At 52.0% G+C, this 21,705-nt stretch overlaps 1 protein-coding gene across 1 annotated transcript in view; it reads right to left on the bottom strand.

The window, feature by feature from the left end:
* Window positions 1-21,705, bottom strand: part of ARID3C (AT-rich interaction domain 3C) — a 141,140-nt gene that overhangs the window by 76,666 nt on the left and 42,769 nt on the right. The gene's annotated exons all lie outside the window — the stretch shown is intronic.

Raw genomic sequence — 21,705 nt, forward strand, 5'->3', positions numbered from 1 at the left:
ACCTAACGGACATGTTTCTGACCAGACACTAAGGCCAAAGGCAATAATGTTGCTGCAAGAGACTTCTCAGAGCAACACAATCCCGACCCACACAGCCAGCAAGAGAGGAGTGCGGCTCTGAAAGGAGGAGAGGGGAAACAAATGGCTCGATACAGGTTCCCTTAAACTACGAATCAAAGTGAGGGATCTCTCCAGTTTCAAACTGCGAGGCCCACTTGCTGCTAGCCTCTGCTCCACTGAGCATGACAAACGGTGCAGCCACAGATCAATGCGCCAGCAGTAAAAGTCAGAGCACACGGAGGAAAAATTAGTGCAAATCGAAGCCGCTATAGACACCAATTCCTCCTGGCAAAGCTGGGAAGAATTTAAACCCATTGAAAAGAAACAAAACTCAGCAAACCGGAATGGATTTCCAAAACGTACAAAGGAATCCAAGCCAACAATCAGGCGAGAACAAAACAAAGTCATTTTAAAAACAATTATGCTAGAAAACGCCATTAAAAACTAACACACACACCCATAGCAGTGCAGAACTCAAGGAAACCCGATATAAAATCTCAAACTCAAAAGTGGCTGGAAAACCAGCACTGAATACATCCAGGAAGCCCCTTCTCCAATGATTTAACCGACCCCTCTAATCCGGGATGAATGACCCCAAGATGCACACACAGAGATGCCCTCAATCCCAATAACTCCTGTATCCCTGTGAGCTGTAATACCCTCTAGCTATTCTGCAGCATCCTCCCTCAGGGTGAAACTCACTGCAGTGCAGGCCCAAGTAGCTGAAGTGAGTGGGATGCATGTGGGAATGCGCACAGGCTGCTGCCTGGTGTGAATTCCAGAAGAATTAATGGAACACCAGACCAGCAGCTACAGAATCCAAGAACTCACGCTGGGATCTCACATGAGGGGGAAAGGAGTCCAGGAGAGCTGGCTGTATTTTAAAGAATCCTTTTTGAGGTTACAGGGACAAACCATCCCGATGTGTAGAAAGAATAGTAAATATGGCAGCCGACCAGCTTGGCTTAACAGTGAAATCCTTGCTGATCTTAAACCCAAAAAAGAAGCTTACAAGAAGTGGAAGATTGGACAAATGACCAGGGAAGAGTATAAAAATATTGCTCGGGCATTCAGGAGTGAAATCAGGAAGGCCAAATCACACCTGGAGTTGCAGCTAGCAAGAGATGTTAAAAGTAACAAGAAAGGTTTCTTCAGGTATGTTAACAACAAGAAGAAAGTCAAGGAAAGTGTGGGCCCCTTACTGAATGAGGGAGGCAACCTAGTGACAGAAGATGTGGAAAAAGCTAATGTACTCAATGCTTTTTTTGCCTCTGTCTTCATGAACAAGGTCAGCTCCCAGACTACTGCACTGGGCAGCACAGCAGCAGGAGGAGGTGACCAGCCCTCTGTGGAGAAAGAAGTGGTTCGGAGCACAAGTCCATGAGGCCGGATGCGCTGCATCCGAGAGTGCTAAAGGAGTTGGCAGATGTGATTGCAGAGCCATTGGCCATTATCTTTGAAAACTCATGGAGATCGGGGGAGGTCCCGGATCACTGGAAAAAGGCTAATGTAGTGCCCATCTTTAAAAAAGAGAAGAAGGCGGCTCTGGGGAACTACAGGCCAGTCAGCCTCACCTCAGTCCCTGGAAAAATCATGGAGCAGGTCCTTAAGGAATCAGTTCTGAAGCACTTAGAGGAGAGGAAAGTGATCAGGAACAGTCAGCATGGATTCACCAAGGGAAGGTCATGCCTGACTAATCTAATCGCCTTCTATGATGAGATTACTGGTTCTGCGGATGAAGGGAAAGCAGTGGATGTGTTGTTCCTTGACTTTAGCAAAGCTTTTGACACGGTCTCCCACAGTATTCTTTCCAGCAAGTTAAAGAAGTATGGGCTGGATGAATGGACTATAAGGTGTCTAGAAAGCTGGCTAGATTGTCGGGCTCCACGGGTAGTGATCAATGGCTCCATGTCTAGTTGGCAGCCGGTATCAAGTGGAGTGCCCCAAGGGTCGGTCCTGGGGTTGGTTTTGTTCAATATCTTCATTAATGATCTGGAGGATGGTGTGGATTGCACCCTCAGCAAGTTTGGGAAGGAGTGGTAGATATGCTGGAGGGTAGGGATAGGATACAGAGGGACCTAGACAAATTGGAGGATTGGGCCAAAAGAAATCTGATGAGGTTCAACAAGGACAACTGCAGAGTCCTGCACTTAGGATGGAAGAATCCCATGCACCGCTCCAGACTAGGGACCGAATGGCTCGGCAGCAGTTCTGCAGAAAAAGACCTAGGGGTTACAGTGGACGAGAAGCTGGATATGAGTCAACAGTGTGCCCTTGTTGCCAAGAAGGCCAATGGCATTTTGGGATGTATAAGTAGGGGCATTGTCAGCAGATCGAGGGACGTGATCGTTCCCCTCTATTCGATATTGGTGAGGCCTCATCTGGAGTACTGTGTCCAGTTTTGGGCCCCACACTACAAGAAGGATGTGGAAAAATTGGAAAACGTCCAGCAGAGGGCAACAGAAATGATCAGGGGACTGGAGCACATGACTTATGAGGAGAGGCTGAGGGAACTGGGATTGTTTAGTCTGTGGAAGAGAAGAATGAGGGGGGATTTGATAGCTGCTTTCAACTACCTGAAGGGGGGTTCCAAAGAGGATGGATCTAGGCTGTTCTCAGTGGTAGCAGATGACAGAACGAGGAGTAATGGTCTCAAGTTGCAGTGGGGGAGGTTTAGGTTGGATATTACGAAAAACTTTTTCAGTAGGAGAGTGGTGAAACACTGGCAGGTTCCTAGGGAGGTGGTGGAATCTCCTTCCTTAGAAGTTTTTAAGATCAGGCTTGACCAAGCCCTGGCTGGGATGATTTAGTTGGGGATTGGTCCTGCTTTGAGTAGGGGGTTGGACTAGATGACCTCCTGAGGTCCCTTCCAACCCTGATATTCTATGATTCTATGATTCTATGATCCCCTGATAAACCAGCCACCCGGCACATCTGTGCTCCTTAGCGCAGGTGTAAGACATGAGAAGCGGGACAGAGATGTGCCCTGCTCCATAGACTTTACAAAAGCTCTGGTCTTAACCTGGCATCCTAGAAACTGTACACTGCTACAAAATGGGACTGGTGGGAAAATCGGAGAATACCATTAAATCCATGTACTAATCCCTTTGATGTGGGCCAGTCCTGAAGCTGGAGACCCCCTCGGTCTGGCCCAGGCCCCTGCTACACACAATATTTGCGGCAATTTCCATGACGTTGGGTTAAAAAGTCAGTTCATTAACACCGTACAAAGTCCTGCATGGATCCACTCGGGGAATGGTCCCAGCTGTCCAGTAGGTCTGGCTTGCCCTTGCGAAGGGACCCATGCCAGCTACGCCAATACAAGTGTGGTTCACATTGATATGAGTCCACATGAGGGTTCGCGCCGGTTTAACTAAGCTGGTTTCAGATCACAGCGACCAGTGAAACCAGTGCACAGCCCAGGCCCCAGATGAAATGTCTGCTATGTGCTGTTGCTGCCTTGGTCGCACTGTCCCCTAGGCAATATGGTCTCCATAGGAACTGACTCCTAGAAAGCTGCTGCAATGGCTGCACTGTGCAGGCCAACCTGGAAAAGAGAAAAATCATGATCTGTCTGGAAAATCACCCAAACAGAGCTTGCCTCCCCCTCCCCTGCCCCTGCTCCACCTCTCCGACGGTGTGATTCCACTGGGACTGGAGTCCGGTGGGGCGAATTGGGCCCTACCCTTTGATTTGAGACGCACAGAAACGGAAGATGGCCTGAATTAGACATACCGAGGCGTTGTTATCATCATTAGACCGCCTCGTTATAAATGCCTCAAGGAGCTTCTGCCTAGCTATAAACGCATCTCGGGTATAAACTCCATGGGCCTCCTTGGCCTCAAAGAAATGATTAGTGAGCTCAGGCCCTGCAATGCAACTGCTGCTGACGCTATTCTGCAGCCGAATGCAACCCATTCTCCTGCAGTGTACGGGAGCTTTCGCACCGCCTGGCTTGCTGCTGGTGGGTTGTGCTGAACTGCTCTGCCACGCCCTTAGGATGTGATGGGGGATGGAGTTTCAGGTCATGTGAAGAGCCTACAGAGACCTGGCTTAGTTTTCATACAAATCTGAACCCACCAAAAGAACATTCAACTTCTGAAGTCACCTCAACCAATGAAAACTCCATCCACCAATGTAGCGTGTCACGGCGCAGGCTTGACACACCGACCTCCTGAGCAGCTGAGCAAATCACCTCACCCAAAGCCCCAGCCGCCAACAGACACGTCAATGGAAGGAGCAGCCCAAACCCAGCTAGACTGTAACCGCTCCCTGACAGCACACTGCCCGGCTCCAGCGAAATGTGCTGAACGAAGGCGAGCAATCGCCAAGCACCCAGCAGTGAACATAAGAACGGCTATACTGGGTCAGACCAAAGGTCCATCCAGCTCAGTATCCTGTCTACTAACAGTGGCCAATGCCAGGTGCCCCAGAGAGAGTGAACCTAACAGGTAATGATCTCTCCTGCCATCCATCTCCACCCTCTAACAAACAAAGGCTAGGGACACCATTCCTTACTCATCCTGGCTCATAGCCATTAATGGACTTAACCTTCCTGAATTTATCCAGTTCTCTTCTAAACCCTGTTATAGTCCTAGCCTTCACAACCTCCTCTGGCAAGGAGTTCCACAGGTTGACTGCGCTGAGTGAAGAAGAACTCCTTTTATTTGTTTTAAACCTGCTGCCCATTAATTTCATTTGGTGGCCCCTAGTTCTTATATTATGGGAACAAGTAAATAACTTTTCCTTATTCACTTTCTCCACACCACTCATGATTTTATAGACCTCTATCATATCCCCCCTTAGTCTCCTCTTTTCCAAGCTGAAAAGTCCTGGCCTCTTTAATCTCTCCTCAGATGGGACCCCTTCCAAACCCCTAATCATTTTAGTTGCCCTTTTCTGAACCTTTTCTAATGCCAGAATATCTTTTTTGAGATGAAGGGACCACATCTGTACACAGTATTCAAGATGTGGGCGTACCATGGATTTACATAAGGGCAATAAGATATTCTCCAGCTTATTCTCTATCCCATTTTTAATGATTCCTACCATCCCGTTTGCTTTTTTGACTGCCACTGCACACTGCCTGGACGTCTTCAGAGAACTATCCACGATGACTCCAAGATCTTTCTCCTGATTAGTTGTAGCTAAATTAGCCCCCATCATATTTTATGTATAGTTGGGGTTATTTTTTCCAATGTGCATTACTTTACATTTATCCACATAAAATTTCATTTGCCATTTTGTTGCCCAATCACTTAGTTTTGTGAGATCTTTTTGAAGGTCTTCACAGTCTGCTTTGGTCCTAACTATCTTGAGCAGTTTAGTATTGTCTGCTAACTTTGCCACCTCACTGTTTACCCCTTTCTCCAGATCATTTTATGAATAGGTTGAATAGGATTGGTCCTAGGACTGATCCTTGGGGAACACCACTAGTTACCCCTCTCCATTCTGAAAATTTACCATTTATTCCTACCCTTTGTTCCCTGTCTTTTAACCAGTTCTCAATCCATGAAAGGACCTTTCCTCTTATCCCATGCCAACTTAATTTACATAAGAGCCTTTGGTGCGGGACCTTGTCAAAGGCTTTCTGGAAACTGAAGTACACTGTGTCCACTGGATCCCCCTTGTCCACATGTTCAGTGACCACTAGTGCTGTAGCGGTGGAGACCAGTAGTGCGAAAGCCCGGGGCAGACCCAGAGACAGTGCAGGTGAAGTGACAGAGGAAAAGACTGTTGCAGAGAGACACTTCTACTCCTGCATCCAGTGTGATGATGGGCAAGGACAAGATTTCGTCACTTTACCAGAACTGCCATGTTCCTGCAAAGCTGTGCCTGACCCTGGGAGAAAGGAGAGAGGTGGCAGACACGGGCTCTCTGTAGCCACCTGTTGTCTCTTGTTTTATACTTAGACTGTCCGCTCTTTGGTGCAGGGACTGTCTACTTGTTCTGTACGTACAGCGCCTAGCGCAATGGGATCCTGCTCTGTGACTGGAGCTTCCACAGTGCACACAATTAATAATAAGAGTAAGTGCACAGGGCGCGTGGAGCAGTGCGTGTCTGGCCGGTGGCCTGTATGTGTGCTGGCCGCTGCCGGAGCATGGGGGACCTGTGCCTTGGTGAAATGTGAGAGCGTTGGTCCACGTGCGATTGGGGCGTCCGTGGGCTGGCGAGTGCACGGACGTGTGGGATACGGGGCAGGCACGTGCCGCGCCTGTGAGTGTGTGTGGGGTGCTGGCGGAATGGACACCCGGGTGTGTATTGGCGATGTGTGTGCGCTGACCAGCCCAGGAGCGTGTGGGGGTGGGCGAGTATGTGTGCCGCTCGGCTCTGCACTGGTGACGTTTGTTGGTGACCAGGTGAGTGAGGGTGCTTGGGAGTGCCTGAATCAGAGTGTGCTGGGGGAGCACGTTAGCAGTGGGGGTGGTGCATGCGAGCGTGTGTGCTGGTGAACGTGCGTGTATGTGCGAGAGCTGGAGAGGGCGTCTGCTATCTGGCGGAGGCATCTGGATGCCTCTCCCTGTGCCCCCAAGGCGGTGCCTCTCAATTATCCTCATATAAACGCAGGAATGCTCCCTGCTACAATACAATTAAAATCCGGCTGGATGCTTGCAGCATGGAACTTAAAGCAACAGAAACAGGTGTGACCTCAAAGCTTTGGTATCTATTTTTCCACCATTTATTAACCTCTAACCTTTTATCTGTGGGTGCCCTGAGATGCATAAACATGTTACATCAAACAAGGAGCAAAGGTCAGCTTTTAAGCAGAGGCAATGGGTGAGTGAAATAACAGGGAGAGCTGTGGGCTGAAGGTTTTTAGGTGTTCTGAAAACACATTGATCAGCGGACTCCAAGCCTTTGATAATTTCATTTCTCTCTTTAACAGGGGAAGGTGAAGGGGCCCATCGCTGACAGGGGCTACCTCACAAGTTCCCACAAGCAGATGTACTGCCGTGCGTCGGGTTAACCGTTTCCGCTCCCTGCGTCTGAGCGAGACAGGAAAGGACTGTGCATTCCTTGCAGATAAGCTGCCAGAGGCCGGCCCAATCTGCCCTCTCAGGAGACCAGGGGCTCTTGAATCTCGCAGATGAAGGCAGAATGAGACCCAGCAGCTGGTCAATAGAAGAATTCAAACTGGAAATGAGATGCACGTTGGTAGAGGTTGAAATGGCTCCCCCAGGGATGTGGTGGCGACTTCATCCTGTCCATGGAGTCTTTAAATTGAGAATGGAGATTAATAAGACTGGGACTTTTCATCTTGGAAAAGAGACGACTAAGGGGGGATATGATAGAGGTATATAAAATCATGACTGGTGTGGAGAAAGTAAATAAGGAAGTGTCATTTGCTCCATCTCATAACACAAGAACTAGAGGACACCCAATGAAATGAATAGGCAGCAGGTTTAAAACAAAGAAAAGGAAATATGTCTTCACACAACGCACAGTCAACCTGCGGAACTCTTTGCCAGAGGATGTTGTGAAGGCCAAGACTATAACAGGTTCAAAAAGAGCTAGATAAGTTCATGGAGGATAGGTCGATCAATGGATATTAGCCAGGATGGGCAGGGATGGTGTCCCTAGCCTCTGTTTGCCAGAAGCTGGGAATGGGTGACAGGGGATGGGTCACTTGGTGATTCCCTGTTCTGTTCATTCCCCCTGGGGCACCTGGCACTGGCCACTGTCAGAAGACAGGATATTGGGCTAGATTGACCATTGGTCTGATCCAATATGGCCGTTCTTATGATCTTCTTCTAGAGGATATGCCCTGGTTCAACCACAAACTACTGCTAGCGTCACATACAAGGGGGGAAGTGTTTGCCTCTCTGCAGGAATCCCTGGCAGAGGGTCTCTACCCAGTGCCATGCCTGAAGTCAGACTGGAGGGTCAGATCGGTCCTTCCCAGCCGTAGAATCTTTGAGACAATACATAGGCCAGCATGAGCACCAGAACTGCACCCCCAGGAACTCCCCCCTGGTACAGACAGTGCTGGGAGGAAACGGAGAGGAGTGGATGAGTTCCCTTCAGCATGGGGGCCATTCCCTGAGGGCCCCTGGCAAGGCTAGTAAAGAAGCGGGGGTTTGTTTGGGTCCCGTGCTGCAGCGACGAGGCACCCCAACATAACGCTGCCTGCGCATCAGAGAGGCATGTCGCCCGTGATGCCGTTGCACGGAGGTAGCACTGCCCGGAACTGCATGAACGGAAATGGCGTGCATTGCACGGCTGCATTGCACGGCTGCATTGCACGGCTGCATTGCACAGATATGGCGTGAGGTAGCCCTGCAGCAGCATCACACACTTCTATTGCCCCTCCCAGAGGACAAACACAAGAGGTCAGGATTGCCACCAAAACATCTGAGCAAACAAGAACACAGGGGCGTAGGAGCCGCTGGACTGGAGCAGACCCCTGGCCCATCCAGAGCAGTGGTCCAGCTAGACCAGTGCCCTGTACCCCACTGTACAGGACCACACCAGTCTAGGCTATGTCTCCCGGCTGTACCGAATGTGAGGCTGGCAGGCTATTCCCCTGCGGCTCTGGATCCCAGCGATGCTCCATCTAGTCCTGCCCCGGTCTGTGCCACGTGCTTCAAAGGATGGGATAAACAGCCCCAGCGTTCACCTAATAGTGCAGTGCAATCCCATGGGGGGAATTCCGCTCTCACGCCAGCTGCTGCTTAGTTTATGCCCTGCGGCATGAGGGGAAACAGCCCTTGTAATTTTATTCTGTTAATAAATAATACAAATAATAATCCTGTGCTCGTCTCCAGCCCGTTTCGGCCGCGGTGCAGCCATGTGGGGATGTATGGGATGTACAGAGATCCCTTCACTCACTACAGAAGTGCAGCCATGGCTGGGCTGGAATGGGGCAGCTTTTTAACAGCACACAGCAACGTCGTGCCCCAGTTTGGGCCAGGAGGTGGCGAAGAATTCCACACCCAACTGACACTACAGGGGGAACAAAGGGCGAGAGGATGGGCTCAGCAGACCTGGAAGTTGGACAATACACCTGGGTTAAGAGTCGGGCTCTTGCAACACCTGCCATGGGACATTGAGGATCAAAGGTTCGGAGAGCGAAGCCTGAGGGTCCAGAGGCCGGAATGGTCACAACTGCAAATGATCCATAGGCCCCTGGACACCATGGGACACATGCTCACCTGCCTGGCCAGCACTGCTGCAATATGAGCCCTCTCAAATGCTAGTGTGAAAATATGGACATTTGGGGCCACCAGTGGCTGGGGCCTGAGTTCCAGATCTGGTCTGATCGGACAGGCAGCCCCTGGTTCCGGAGAGATCTTCTCCTGGATCAACACCACTCCTGCCACAGCTTGCACTGGGAGATCTTCCGGCCCAGGGGAACCATCCCACCCTGGACCCGAATTAGCCTGGGGGAGCAGAGGGAAGCACTCCATGAGGTGGGCAGGCTGCAGGTCAGGCCCAAAGTGTCGGTTATATAAATCCACTGACAGACCCTCACCATCTGCCGTCTCGGTTACCGCAGCCTCCTCCTCTCTGTGACTGCCTTCACGCGTCCAAAATGCACCTGCGGAGATTGTCACTCTCAGCACATCCCTTTCCCCTGCCCCTCCGGTCTGCCAGCGATGCGGTCGACATCGTCTGTCATGCCTCGATTTCCCTTTGGAGAGGGGCCCCCTCAACTGAGCCGCACTCCAGAGTGGTTAGCTGCTACCCTCCTGGAGCACGGAGTGCCACGCCCACTCCAGAGCTGCATGGCTTCCTGGCCCCGACATGGGTTGGCGTAGAACATTACCGGGAACACGTCCATGGACCCGCACACATCCACACACGCCCACACATGCATGCCTGTCCACACATTCTCATGCACACATGCGTGTGCGCACCTTGCACCTGGCCAATTGTGCAATTACACTGTTGTCTTTGGCTGGGAGCAACCTATGAGCGGGACCCTTTTTTAATCGTGTTTGTATTGATATAATTAGTAACTCATTTAATGCCATCGATGTAGCTATATTCCTCTATAAACAGAAGTATTAACCTGTCAAGCCGTGGAATCAATACTCCCACCAGTTCCCGGATCTCCTCTGCCCTTGCCAGCAGCCCGGCAGGGGAAAAACTCACCACAATTAGGCAGAACGAAATCTTAATTGACCATCCCATGCCACTGGGTCCAGTGCTCCCTTTGATGCCCCACCTGCCTGAGCAGAAGCACGGCGGCAGAGCACAGCACATGGGTCACCCATGGGACCAAACCAGAGCCCCACAGGCCCGATTCAGAGCTTCCAGAGGTCAGTGGACGCCAAGGACGGTCAGAAGCTGGCAGGATCAGGCCCTGAGCAAGTCTCTGAAGAGACACCAGCCTGCCGAGGCCTCAGATTGGAGTGTCCAGGGCAGCCTTGTGGCTACTGATGCGCAGAGCCCCCAGCACCACGCCTCAGGCCCTGTGGCGGGCAGTTCCCCAGGCTGCTGGCTCAAGGCAGCGAGATGCCAGTGTGGCTGTCCCACAAACACATCTGTGATTCTTCAGGCGATGGTCGTAGCCAAAGGGACCCTGCCTCCCCCAGCCCATTGCCGCGGAGACGTGTTTATTACTTAAGGGGATAATGGGTGCTTATCCTGCAGGGTTAAAGGTCACAGGGCCCAGCGTGTTTTATTAAAGGGGCGGTAACAAACCCTCCCGCTTTTCTTCCCCTCTCCTAATTATTCTTTTTAAAAATATTGACTTCAGTTCCTTTAATTTACTGAAGCGATGGCTCTCTTCACCCCTCCCCCTCCCCATCATATCCCCCTGTGGCCCCCTTCCTTTCTCCCCCTCCCTCAATATCAGCTCCCACAGCTGACGGCAGCCGCAGGGGCAGGACACAGGTTGGCCAAACACCTGGACGGTCCCCTGCCGCCCTGGCAAGGTGACACAGGGACACACCTCAGGAGGTAGGTTACTATCCAGTACCTTGCTGAGCCGGGGCCCGGTCAGGGGGACTGGAACCTCTGCACTGGGCATTTTTACATCCCGGTCAGCACTGCCGGGGAAACGTGGATAGGACCCGAGTCCTTGGTTCAGCAGGACCCGAGACCTTGCTGGTTTCTCCAGTGAGGGAGAGAGTTTCTGGGGAGTGCAGATTGCCCAGGGGAACTGTCAGTCAAACGCTGAGTAATACGATGCACAGATGGTCTTTAGTCACTGGACAGGGCAGACCCATGTAGGGGCGAGGATGGGCAGGGTGAGAGCAAGGGGAGGTGACAGCCATTGCTTGCAACATCCTGGATTTGAATCAGCATCTTCATGTTGTTATTACACGTGGCTTTCCTTCGTCTCGGGCCATAGGGGAGCTCCTGGCAGGAGGGGGTTCCGTCCTCGGGCAGACATCAGGAATGATCAAGAGGCTGGGGCGGTGCTGGATTCGGGGGGGGGTGACCCCAGAGCTCGGTAAGAAGAACCCCAGGGGTAGGTACCTCCCTCGCAGGGCTGGGGTGAGGACTAGCTAACAGGTCGTACTCAGAACGGGGGTCACTCTGCAGACTGGGGCAGAGTTACGCACAGCTGAATTTGGCTCCGCATACGGAGGGAGATTTGGAAACGGGAAACGCCATACAGGGGCTAGGTGTTGTTATCCCAACCAGGAGTAACACGGTGCTGCTGAGCAAGGACGCATTATTGGCTAGGTAACAGGAACAATTTCCTCAAGGCATGAGCTCTGTTCAAGGACAAGATAACGGGCCTGTGGCATGGAGCAGGAGCCCTGGCTTCTATTCTCAGCTTGGCCACTGGCCTGGGGCAAGTCACTTCCCCTGTCTGGGCCTGTCTTTCCCCACCTTGCACAGACGGCGCTATACAAACACAGACCAGTGATCGCACAGGACCAGGGGGCTGGGCGGGAGCCACAGATGGAAAGTGCTGTATAAGAACTCGTTATCAGTTTAAATTGTACAAGGCTCTGGGGAAGAAACACCCTATGGGGAAAAGTCGTGCACCGACACTGGAGATGGGGACCCGGCCGTTCCGCCTCAAAGCTCTACCGTCTCCGGACACGTCTCAGCACAACTCAAGCAGAAGCCCCAGAAATATGTTTGATTGTAGCTTAGTCGTACGAGCGTCCCCACCTTACGCACTCTGAGGTTGACAATGTGGCGCAGGCTTGTCGTTCCTAAGACTATTGGGGTAGGAGTCGCCCTTTGTGCTTCTTTACAATGAGTGAAATTGAACTAAAAGGTGCTTGGAATGTTTCTTTACGTTTCTTCCCACCTCCCTTACAAATGTGGCCTTGCCTGTTTCAGATGGAGGTCTCTTTGGAGGACTGGGGAGCTGGAGGGGAGCTTGCTCAGGTGTTGATTGATGGGGAAGATGTATTCAATCTGCCACCAAGGATGCTTTCCTCCCTGCACAAGCATTTTCCCTATCGCCTCATCCCTCTCAGGAGCTCAGGTCTCACTCCCTTGGCAGGTGGGGTGCCACAATCCCATGTCTTTCCCAGTCTTCCAGGAAAAAACAGCACAGATCAGACTTGGAATCCCTATGGAAATAAGAAAGTAGGAGGGGGAAAAAAGTCCAATCATCTTTCCCCATCTGAAAAAAAACAAAAAAGGGGCATGCCTCTGGAGGCCTGGCTCTTTAAGGGGAGCCGGATCTCAGCCCAACGTGTGAGATATCCAGTGAGGTCACGTGACCCAAGCAGGACTCTAGGGTAGATAAGGGCAAGCTTTGGGCAGAAGGCAGCTGCCGGAGAGCCTGAGACAGCAGGGCAAAGAGGACTTGTATTGTTCCCTTTGCAGATCCCCTTCACAACACTGAGCAAGTATCCATGCCACATCCCGGGTTGACTGGGAGTTAGGTTGTGTAGGTGGGATTTAGACGGCCCCAACCATGGTGGCCACTGAAATAGTTGTTGTAGACCAATCCCCAACCCTTCTCTTCTGACATCAGTAAACTGAGCCTATCAGGAGGCTCCTGAGAGCCCCCCGGGGCTCCTCTCTCCTCTAGCCAGCTACTTCTCTGCCCTCCACTTTCACCGCTCTGCGATCATCTCATCCAACCTCTTGCCTAGCCCGGCCAATCTCCCCCAGCCATTCCCGCGGCGCGCGTGAAGATGGCCGAGCCCAACTGCTTGTGGTGCAGCAAGAACAGAGGTTTTCGAGAGAGGCACCCAGTCTCGATGGACAGACTCCAAGTGGCAGAGGAACCACACCCTGGTCCGTGGTTAATCCCTCTCACCGTTACAAATTCATGTCTTGTTTCCAGTTTGAACTGTTCTGGCTTCAGTCTTCAGCCCCAGGATCTTGTTATTTCTTTGTCCTCATGTTTGAAGAGCCCCTTGTTACCAGCTCCCAGACCATGATCAAGTCACCCCTTAGCCTTCTCTTCAGTAAGCTAAACAGATTAGGCTCTTACAAGATTTCCAGACCTCAAATCATTCCTGTACCTCCTCTCTGCACCCGCTCCATTTGTTAACATCCTTTTTGTAGCATGGACAAGAGCAACACAAATGCTTAAAGTCTAGAAAACATGACCTCCGAGGGAAGATTGAAACAATTGGGTTTGTTTAGTCTAGCAAAGAGAAGACTGAGTGGGGACATGCTAACAGTTTTCAAGTACATAAAAGGTTGTTACAAGGAGGAGGGAGATAAATTGTTCCCCTTAACCTCTGAGGACAGGACAAGAAGCAATGGGCTTAAATTGCAGCAAGGGAGGTTTAGGTTGGACATTAGGAAAAACTTCCTGTCACAGTGGTTCAGCACTGGAGTAAATTGCCTAGGGAGGTGGTGAAATCTCCATCATTGGGGATTTTTAAGAGCAGGTTGGACAAACACCTGTCAGGGATGGTCTAGATAATCCTTAGTCCTGCCATGAGTGCAGGGGGCTGGACTAGAGACTTCTCGAGGTCCCTTCCTGTCCTAGGATTCTATGACACCAGAACTGGGTACGATATTGCAGCAGGGGTCTCACCAGCGCTGTGTGCAGGGATCACTGCATCCCTTCTAGTCCGCATTCCCGCTTACACGCTTTTTGCCACAGCATCGAGCCGGGAACTCTGTTGGTTTCCATCATGACGCCTAAGTCCTATTCCAGTTGCTGTGTTCCCAGGGAGAGTCGCCCTTCTTCTAAGTACGACCCACATTCTTTGTCCCGGGATGTATGACCTTCCACTGGCTGTATTAAAAAGGCAGATTGTTTGATTGTGCCCAGCTTACTAAGCGATCCAGCTAGCTCTCGATCAGAGCCCTGTCCTCAGTATTTACCACCCAGCCACCAATCTTGGTGTCATATGCAAACTTTAACAACAATTATGTGACATTTTCTTCCAGACCATTGAGCAAAATATTGACTATCGTTAAGTCAAGAACCAGCCCCTCTGGGACTCCGCTAGAAACACCCCATTCGCTGCTAGTTCCCCATCGACAGTTATGTTTGGAGGCCAGTAGCTAGTTTTTAATCCACATAATAAGGGCTGCATTGATTTTGAATAGTGCTAATTTTTTCATCTTTTCACTGGGAATCCGTTAAAGATTCACCCCATTGACCTGGGGTAAGCTAATTATTTAATCTGCTCACCGGCTGCAGAAGAGGATGCTGTGCAATTTTATTCGGTAGAGCATCTTCCTGACAGACTGGAAGGTGATCTGGGCTGATGGTTGAGGCCCTGAGCTTAGACTCAGGAGTCGGGAGCTCAATTCCTGGCTCTGGGCTCGGGCAAACCTCTTCACCTCTCTGGGCCTCCACATCTTCACTGTAAGCCAGCCATGCTGACACCCCCTGGGGCAGGATAGGTTCAGCAATGCTATACAGGCTCCCCGCCCCATGGGTAGAGGGGCTAGAGACAGCAAGTACGTCTAGCCCCAGTGCTTGGGGCAGCTGGATGTTATGATGACAGGGAGACCATCAGGTCTCTTGCCTTTCCCTCTACCCCTTTGTCTTGTCCATCTAAGGTCGTCAGGGCAGGGAGTCATGGGCGGCAGGTATCACAGGCCAGGGGAGGCCCCACCCACGCTTTGCCCTGAGGCCCCCTCCTGCTTCCCGCTCTTCCCCCGTGGCTCAGGCTGGGGCTAGGGTGGGCCAGCCTGCGGCCCAGGACTCAGGACAGCTGGGCCTGGTGCTCAAGCCACCTGGCACTCTGGGGCTGGGGGAGTTGCGGGCGGGTGGTGGGGGGTAGCTGCGGTGGGAGGCTCAGGGGCTCTGGCGGGGCAGAGGGGAGGGGCCTCGGGCAGAAGGGGCGGGGCCAGGGGCTAGCCTCCCCAGATGGGTGGCTCACGCGTGGCCCATGCAGGGACTGTCTCTCACCAGGTGTCTGAGCAGCTCCCAGCTCCTGATCTCGGCGGGGCCCTTTGGACGGTACCGTAAGACACGCAGTGAAAACAACGATCACGCTTCTAAAGGGCAAGGTTTTTCTCTGCTGCTGTTACAAATCACCCCAGAGATTTCTGAGGCTGGGGGCGGGGAGGAGAATTGTCCCTCTCTCTTGGCTAGTCTGTTCCCACTGCCTGTTGGACAGCACTTTGTGCAGAGTCAGGGTCCCCAGCTCCCCCAGGACTCAGTTTCCCAATCTGCTCGGGAGGGAAGCGAACAGGACAGCAGGATAGTAACGGCCACAGACATTGGCAGGGGGATTCGGGGGCAGGTCGAGAGGGACAGCGAGGCAGCTGGCGCTAAGGGAGCCTGTCAGCTGTGGGGCACAAACACAAGTACTGCCAGGCGGGATCAGACTGGGTTCATCGCGCCCAGTGTCCTGTCTTGGGCAGTGGCCAACACCAGATGCTTCAGGGGAAGGTGTGAGAACCCTGAGGGAGCAGCTGTGGGCCAATCTGCCCCCCATGCAGGTCTCTCCCTGGTCTCCGATAGTTAGAGATCAGCTGACGCCCTGAAGCCGAAGGTGTAACACCCTGCCGCTGGTCCTTTGGCATGAACTCTTCTAACTCTGCAAAAAGAAAAGGAGGTCTTGTGGCACCTTAGAGACTAACCAATTTATTAGAGCATGAGCTTTCGTGAGCTACAGCTCACTTCCTCAGATGCATATCGTGGAAACTGCAGCAGGCTTTATATATACACAGAGAAAGCTCTCTTTCTTTTTTTTCAGAGAAAGAAACTCAAAGAAACTGCGGAATCACCTGATCAACATCCTCTACAGCAAACAGGGAAAGATTAAGAATGAGCTCTCAAAAATGGATACTCTCATAAAAAACCAACCTTCCACACAAGCTTCCTCGTGGCTGGATTTTATTAAAACTAGACAAGCCATTTACAACGCACACTTTGCTTCTCTACAAAAGAAAAAGGACACTAAACTTTCTAAACTACTACATGCTACAAGGGGCCACAGCAATGGTTCCCTCAACCCACCTAGCAATATTGTTAACCTATCCAACTCTACTCTCAGCCCAGCAGAAGCAGCTGTTCTATCTCGGGGCCTCTCCTTCTGCCCCTCCACCCCCACGAACATGATACAGTTCTGTGGTGACCTAGAATCCTATTTTCGACGTCTCCGACTCAAGGAATATTTCCAAAATACCTCTGAACAACATACTAATCCACAGAGATCTCCCTACCAACACTACAGAAAGAGGGATTCTAGGTGGACTCCTCCTGAAGGTCGAAACAGCAGACTGGACTTCTACATAGAGTGCTTCCGCCGACGTGCACGGGCTGAAATTGTGGAAAAGCAGCATCACTTGCCCCATAACCTCAGCCATGCGGAACGCAATGCCATCCACAGCCTCAGAAACAACTCTGACATCATAATCAAAAAGGCTGACAAAGGAGGTGCTGTTGTCATCATGAATAGGTCGGAATATGAACAAGAGGCTGCTCGGCAGCTCTCCAACACGAGTTTCTACAAGCCATTACCCTATGATCCCACTGAGAGTTACCAAAAGCAACTACAGCATTTGCTCAAGAAACTTCCTGAAAAAGCACAAGATCAAATCCGCACAGACACACCCCTGGAACCCCGACCTGGGATATTCTATCTACTACCCAAGATCCATAAACCTGGAAATCCTGGGTGCCCCATCATCTCAGGCATTGGCACCCTGACAGCAGGATTGTCTGGCTATGTAGACTCCGTCCTCAGGCCCTACGCTACCAGCACTCCCAGCTACCTTCGAGACACCACTGACTTCCTGAGGAAACTTCAATCCATCGGTGATCTTCCTGATAACACCATCCTGGCCACTATGGATGTAGAAGCCCTCTACACCAACATTCCACACAAAGATGGACTACAAGCCGTCAAGAACACTATCCCCGATAATGTCACGGCTAACCTGGTGGCTGAACTTTGTGACTTTGTCCTTACCCATAACTATTTTACATTTGGGGACAATGTATACCTTCAGATCAGCGGCACTGCGATGGGTACCCGCATGGCCCCACAGTATGCCAACATTTTTATGGCTGACTTAGAACAACGCTTCCTCAGCTCTCGTCCCCTAACGCCCCTACTCTACTTGCGCTATATTGATGACATCTTCATCATCTGGACCCATGGAAAAGAAGCCCTTGAGGAATTCCACCATGATTTCAACAATTTCCATCCCACCACCAACCTCAGCCTGGTCCAGTCCACACAAGAGATCCACTTCCTGGACACTACAGTGCTAATAAACAATGGTCACATAAACACCACCCTATACCGGAAACCTACTGACCGCTATTCCTACCTACATGCCTCCAGCTTTCACCCTGACCACACCACACGATCCATCGTCTACAGCCAAGCTCTGCGATACAACCGCATTTGCTCCAACCCCTCAGACAGAGACAAACACCTACAAGATCTCTATCAAGTGTTCTTACAACTACAATACCCACCTGCAGAAGTAAAGAAACAGATTGATAGAGCCAGAAGAGTTCCCAGAAGTTACCTACTACAGGACAGGCCTAACAAAGAAAATAACAGAACGCCACTAGCCGTCACCTTCAGCCCCCAACTAAAACCCCTCCAACGCATTATTAAGGATCTACAACGTATCCTAAAGGATGACCCAGCACTCTCACAAATCTTGGGAGACAGGCCAGTCCTTGCCTACAGACAGCCCCACAACCTGAAGCAAATACTCACCAACAACCACATACCACACAACAGAACCACTAACCCAGGAACTTATCCTTGCAACAAAGCCCATTGCCAATTGTGCCCACATATCTATTCAGGGGACACCATCACAGGGCCTAATCACATCAGCCACACTATCAGAGGCTCGTTCACCTGCACATCTACCAATGTGATCTATGCCATCATGTGTCAGCAATGCCCCTCTGCCATGTACATTGGTCAAACTGGACAGTCTCTACGTAAAAGAATAAATGGACACAAATCAGATGTCAAGAATTATAACATTCATAAACCAGTCGGAGAACACTTCAATCTCTCTGGTCACGCGATCACAGACATGAAGGTCGCTATCTTAAAACAAAAAAACTTCAAATCCAGACTCCAGCGAGAAACTGCTGAATTGGAATTCATTTGCAAATTGGATACTATTAATTTAGGCTTAAATAGAGACTGGGAGTGGCTAAGTCATTATGCAAGGTAGCCTGTTTCCTCTTGTTTTTCCCTCCCCCCCCCCCCCCCAGATGTTCTGGTTTAACTTGGATTTAAACTTGAAGAGTGGTCAGTTTGGATGAGCTATTACCAGCAGGAGAGTGAATTTGTGTGTGTATGGGGGTGGGGGGGATGTGAGAAAACCTGGATTTGTGCAGGAAATAGCCCAACTTGATTGTCATGCACATTGTGTAAAGAGTTGTCACTTTGGATGGGCTATCACCAGCAGGAGAGTGAATTTGTGTGGGGGGGTGGAGGGTGAGAAAACCTGGATTTGTGCTGGAAATGGCCCACCTGATGATCACTTTAGATAAGCTATTACCAGCAGGACAGTGGGGTGGGAGGAGGTATTGTTTCATATTCTCTGTGTATATATAAAGCCTGCTGCAGTTTCCACGATATGCATCTGAGGAAGTGAGCTGTAGCTCACGAAAGCTCATGCTCAAATAAATTGGTTAGTCTCTAAGGTGCCACAAGTCCTCCTTTTCTTTTTGCGAATACAGACTAACACGGCTGTTACTCTGAAACTCTTCTAACTCTGGTATTTCTGACAGCCCAGATATTTCAGATGTCCCAAGGCCTCTTTGAATCTTCCCCAGTTCTCGGCCTCACTGGTCTCGGCAGTGAGTTCTGCTGGCTAACTGGTCGGTTTTGAAAGAGGGGCAAGGAGAAGTCCCAACCGAGATCCAGGGCGGAGCACTGTATGAATACAGGGGGAGAGACAGTCTCACTGAGGAGCTCCCAATCAAAATAGACAAAGTGCAGGAAGAGATGGGGCTTGCCCAGGGTCACACAACAGGACAGGGGATTGAACCCAGGTCTCCTGGGGCCCAGCCTGGGCCCCAACCACGGGGTATATTATCCCTTCCCTAAGGGTTGGGGTACATGAGCCCCAGGCTCCCACCAGCTGTGAGTGGCTCTCCTGACACAAGGTGACATCCAGAAGCAGAGACTCCTATCCCGGTCCTGCCCCGGTCTAGGGAGCCACTGGTCCAAGCACAGTGGGCTTGCAGGACTCCTGCCCTGTGCAATGGGGGGCAGGCCCCTCCTGGCAACCAGAGAGCACAGACTGAGGGCTCCATGCAGCTGCTGGGGGGATTCGACAGGGGCTGGGTCCGGGCAGGTCACCTGGAGGTCACTGGTGCTCAGTCAGCGCTGGCTGACCGGCCTCTCCCATCTGGCAGGTGACATGAGTTGGTGGATCTCAGCCAATTCCCACTGGGCAAGGATCCTCACCCCAAGCACCACTGGCCCCAGTGGCCGAGAGGCCAAGCTCTGGCCCTGAGGGCTGGACTGAGGCCCACTGGGAATGTGTGTCAGGCGGCTGCGGCCCAGGGATAAGCACAGGGCTTTGGTCTGCAGCGCCATCACTCCCCCGGGGCACCTGCCAGCCGGAGCCAGCGCTAAGCGTGGGCCAGGGCGGATGTATCCTGTGACCTTGCATGCTGGCTTCGCATAAACCTGCCAAGTGTCAGAATCCAGCTCGCCTCACTGGCTGGGGAATGGCCGCGGGGCCTGATCCAGCCGTTAATAAGTTAATGGTTAAGGAGTTGCTTTTTATTAGTGCTGGCTGAATTAAACGGAGCTGCTTGCAAATCTACGTGTCCCTCTCTGAAGGGCACTGCTACCCGCCTGGGTGCCAGGCTACCTTGGGTGGGCACCTGGCAGCCTGCTCTAAACAGCACCCGCCCCCACTGAATCTGGCACTTCGTGGTTTTAGGGACCCCCCGTTAGAGCTTTGCTGAAGCATCCCGCTGGCGTCAGCGAGCGGTTCCGGGGCTGGGGTGGCCGGGAAGCTTTCTGCAGCGCGATCCATTGCCTTTTGCCAAAGGCAGGAGCCAGCCTGCAGGCTATGGCTCCATGGTACCAGAGGAGCCGGCCATCCCACCTCTGCCTCCAGGGCCCCGCGATCCATAACATCTCCCTGGACAGGGAGCCAGACCGGGGTGATGCAGCATCCCAAGCTCCGCCCGGGGGTCCGGGACCTGCTGTAGAGGGGAGCGCGTGGTCAGCCCCCTACAGAGAAGAGCCCCCACATAGCAGCTCCCCTCCCCATAGCCCTTTGCAGTTTCCCAGTCAGGGTGACCTTTCTGCCGCCCCCTCCCCATCCAAACACAACCTTTCATCCATGCTTAATATTTAACATCATTTTATAGGGCAGCAGGTTTAATAAGCGCTGATAATGCGGCTGATCCGGCAGGTCATTAAACCCCAGCCCCAGACTGTCCCACTCGGGCTGCGTTTCAAACATTAACCCAGCTTTGGGAAAGGTGAGGGACTGTTTGCTCTGCCCCTTGGCCTTGGGCCCATGGCGTTGGCCCTGCGCCCCGTGCCCTTCCCCCACTCACCCCCTACGCTGCTCTCAGCCTTCCACTTGGCGTCCAGCTCAGGCTGCCTGGAGCTGAGGCTAGTAAATCCGCCAGCCTTCTGCTTGTTATTTCCCATACTGGCTTTTCCATGCTTCTCCCTCAACCCTCCTCATTGAGGAATTTACCCTCTCCACCACCCTGTGAAGCCGGGCAGGATCCACACCCGCATCTTCCAGACAGAGAAACTGAGGCACGGACTGATTCAATGACTTGCCCAAGGTCAGACAAGCAGCCTGTGGCAGAGGAAGGAAGGGAATCTGGCGTCCTGTGTCCCAGGGTAGTGCCTCAGCCACAAGGCTGCCCTTCCCCCAACACCTACACTGGGGGGGGTCCTTCCACCATCCCCCACTCCTCTCATTCTCCACTCTTCCCTCCTTCATCAGCATTCGGCCCCTCTTTTCCCTTCAAAAGTCCCCCCCCCCCCCCGGCACTGCTCCCTCCCCCGTCACTTCTTCCTTTTCCCTTCCCCAAACCAGCAGCAGCTCCCTGCTGAAGTATCTGCAGGGCCACGCACCGCTTTGCCCTCGCAGCCCCTCTCCCCGGGAGCCAGGGCATTTCTGCCTTGGCTGGGGAAGGTGCTGGGGGGAGGATGGAAAGAGGAATCCCAGAGAGGCTGCTGCAAGGCTCAGAACTGGGCTGGCTGGCCTCCAAACCCAGGCATGAGTTTAGTCCCGGTCCCCGTGTATCACTCTGCTGCTGATCTGACACCCTGTCCACTGGAAGACACAAACTTCCCCGCAGCCGGCATCCTCTGACCTCTCCACCCCAGC

Source organism: Lepidochelys kempii, chromosome 5 (assembly GCF_965140285.1).
Source record: "Lepidochelys kempii isolate rLepKem1 chromosome 5, rLepKem1.hap1, whole genome shotgun sequence".
Classification (NCBI taxonomy): Eukaryota; Metazoa; Chordata; order Testudines; family Cheloniidae; genus Lepidochelys; species Lepidochelys kempii.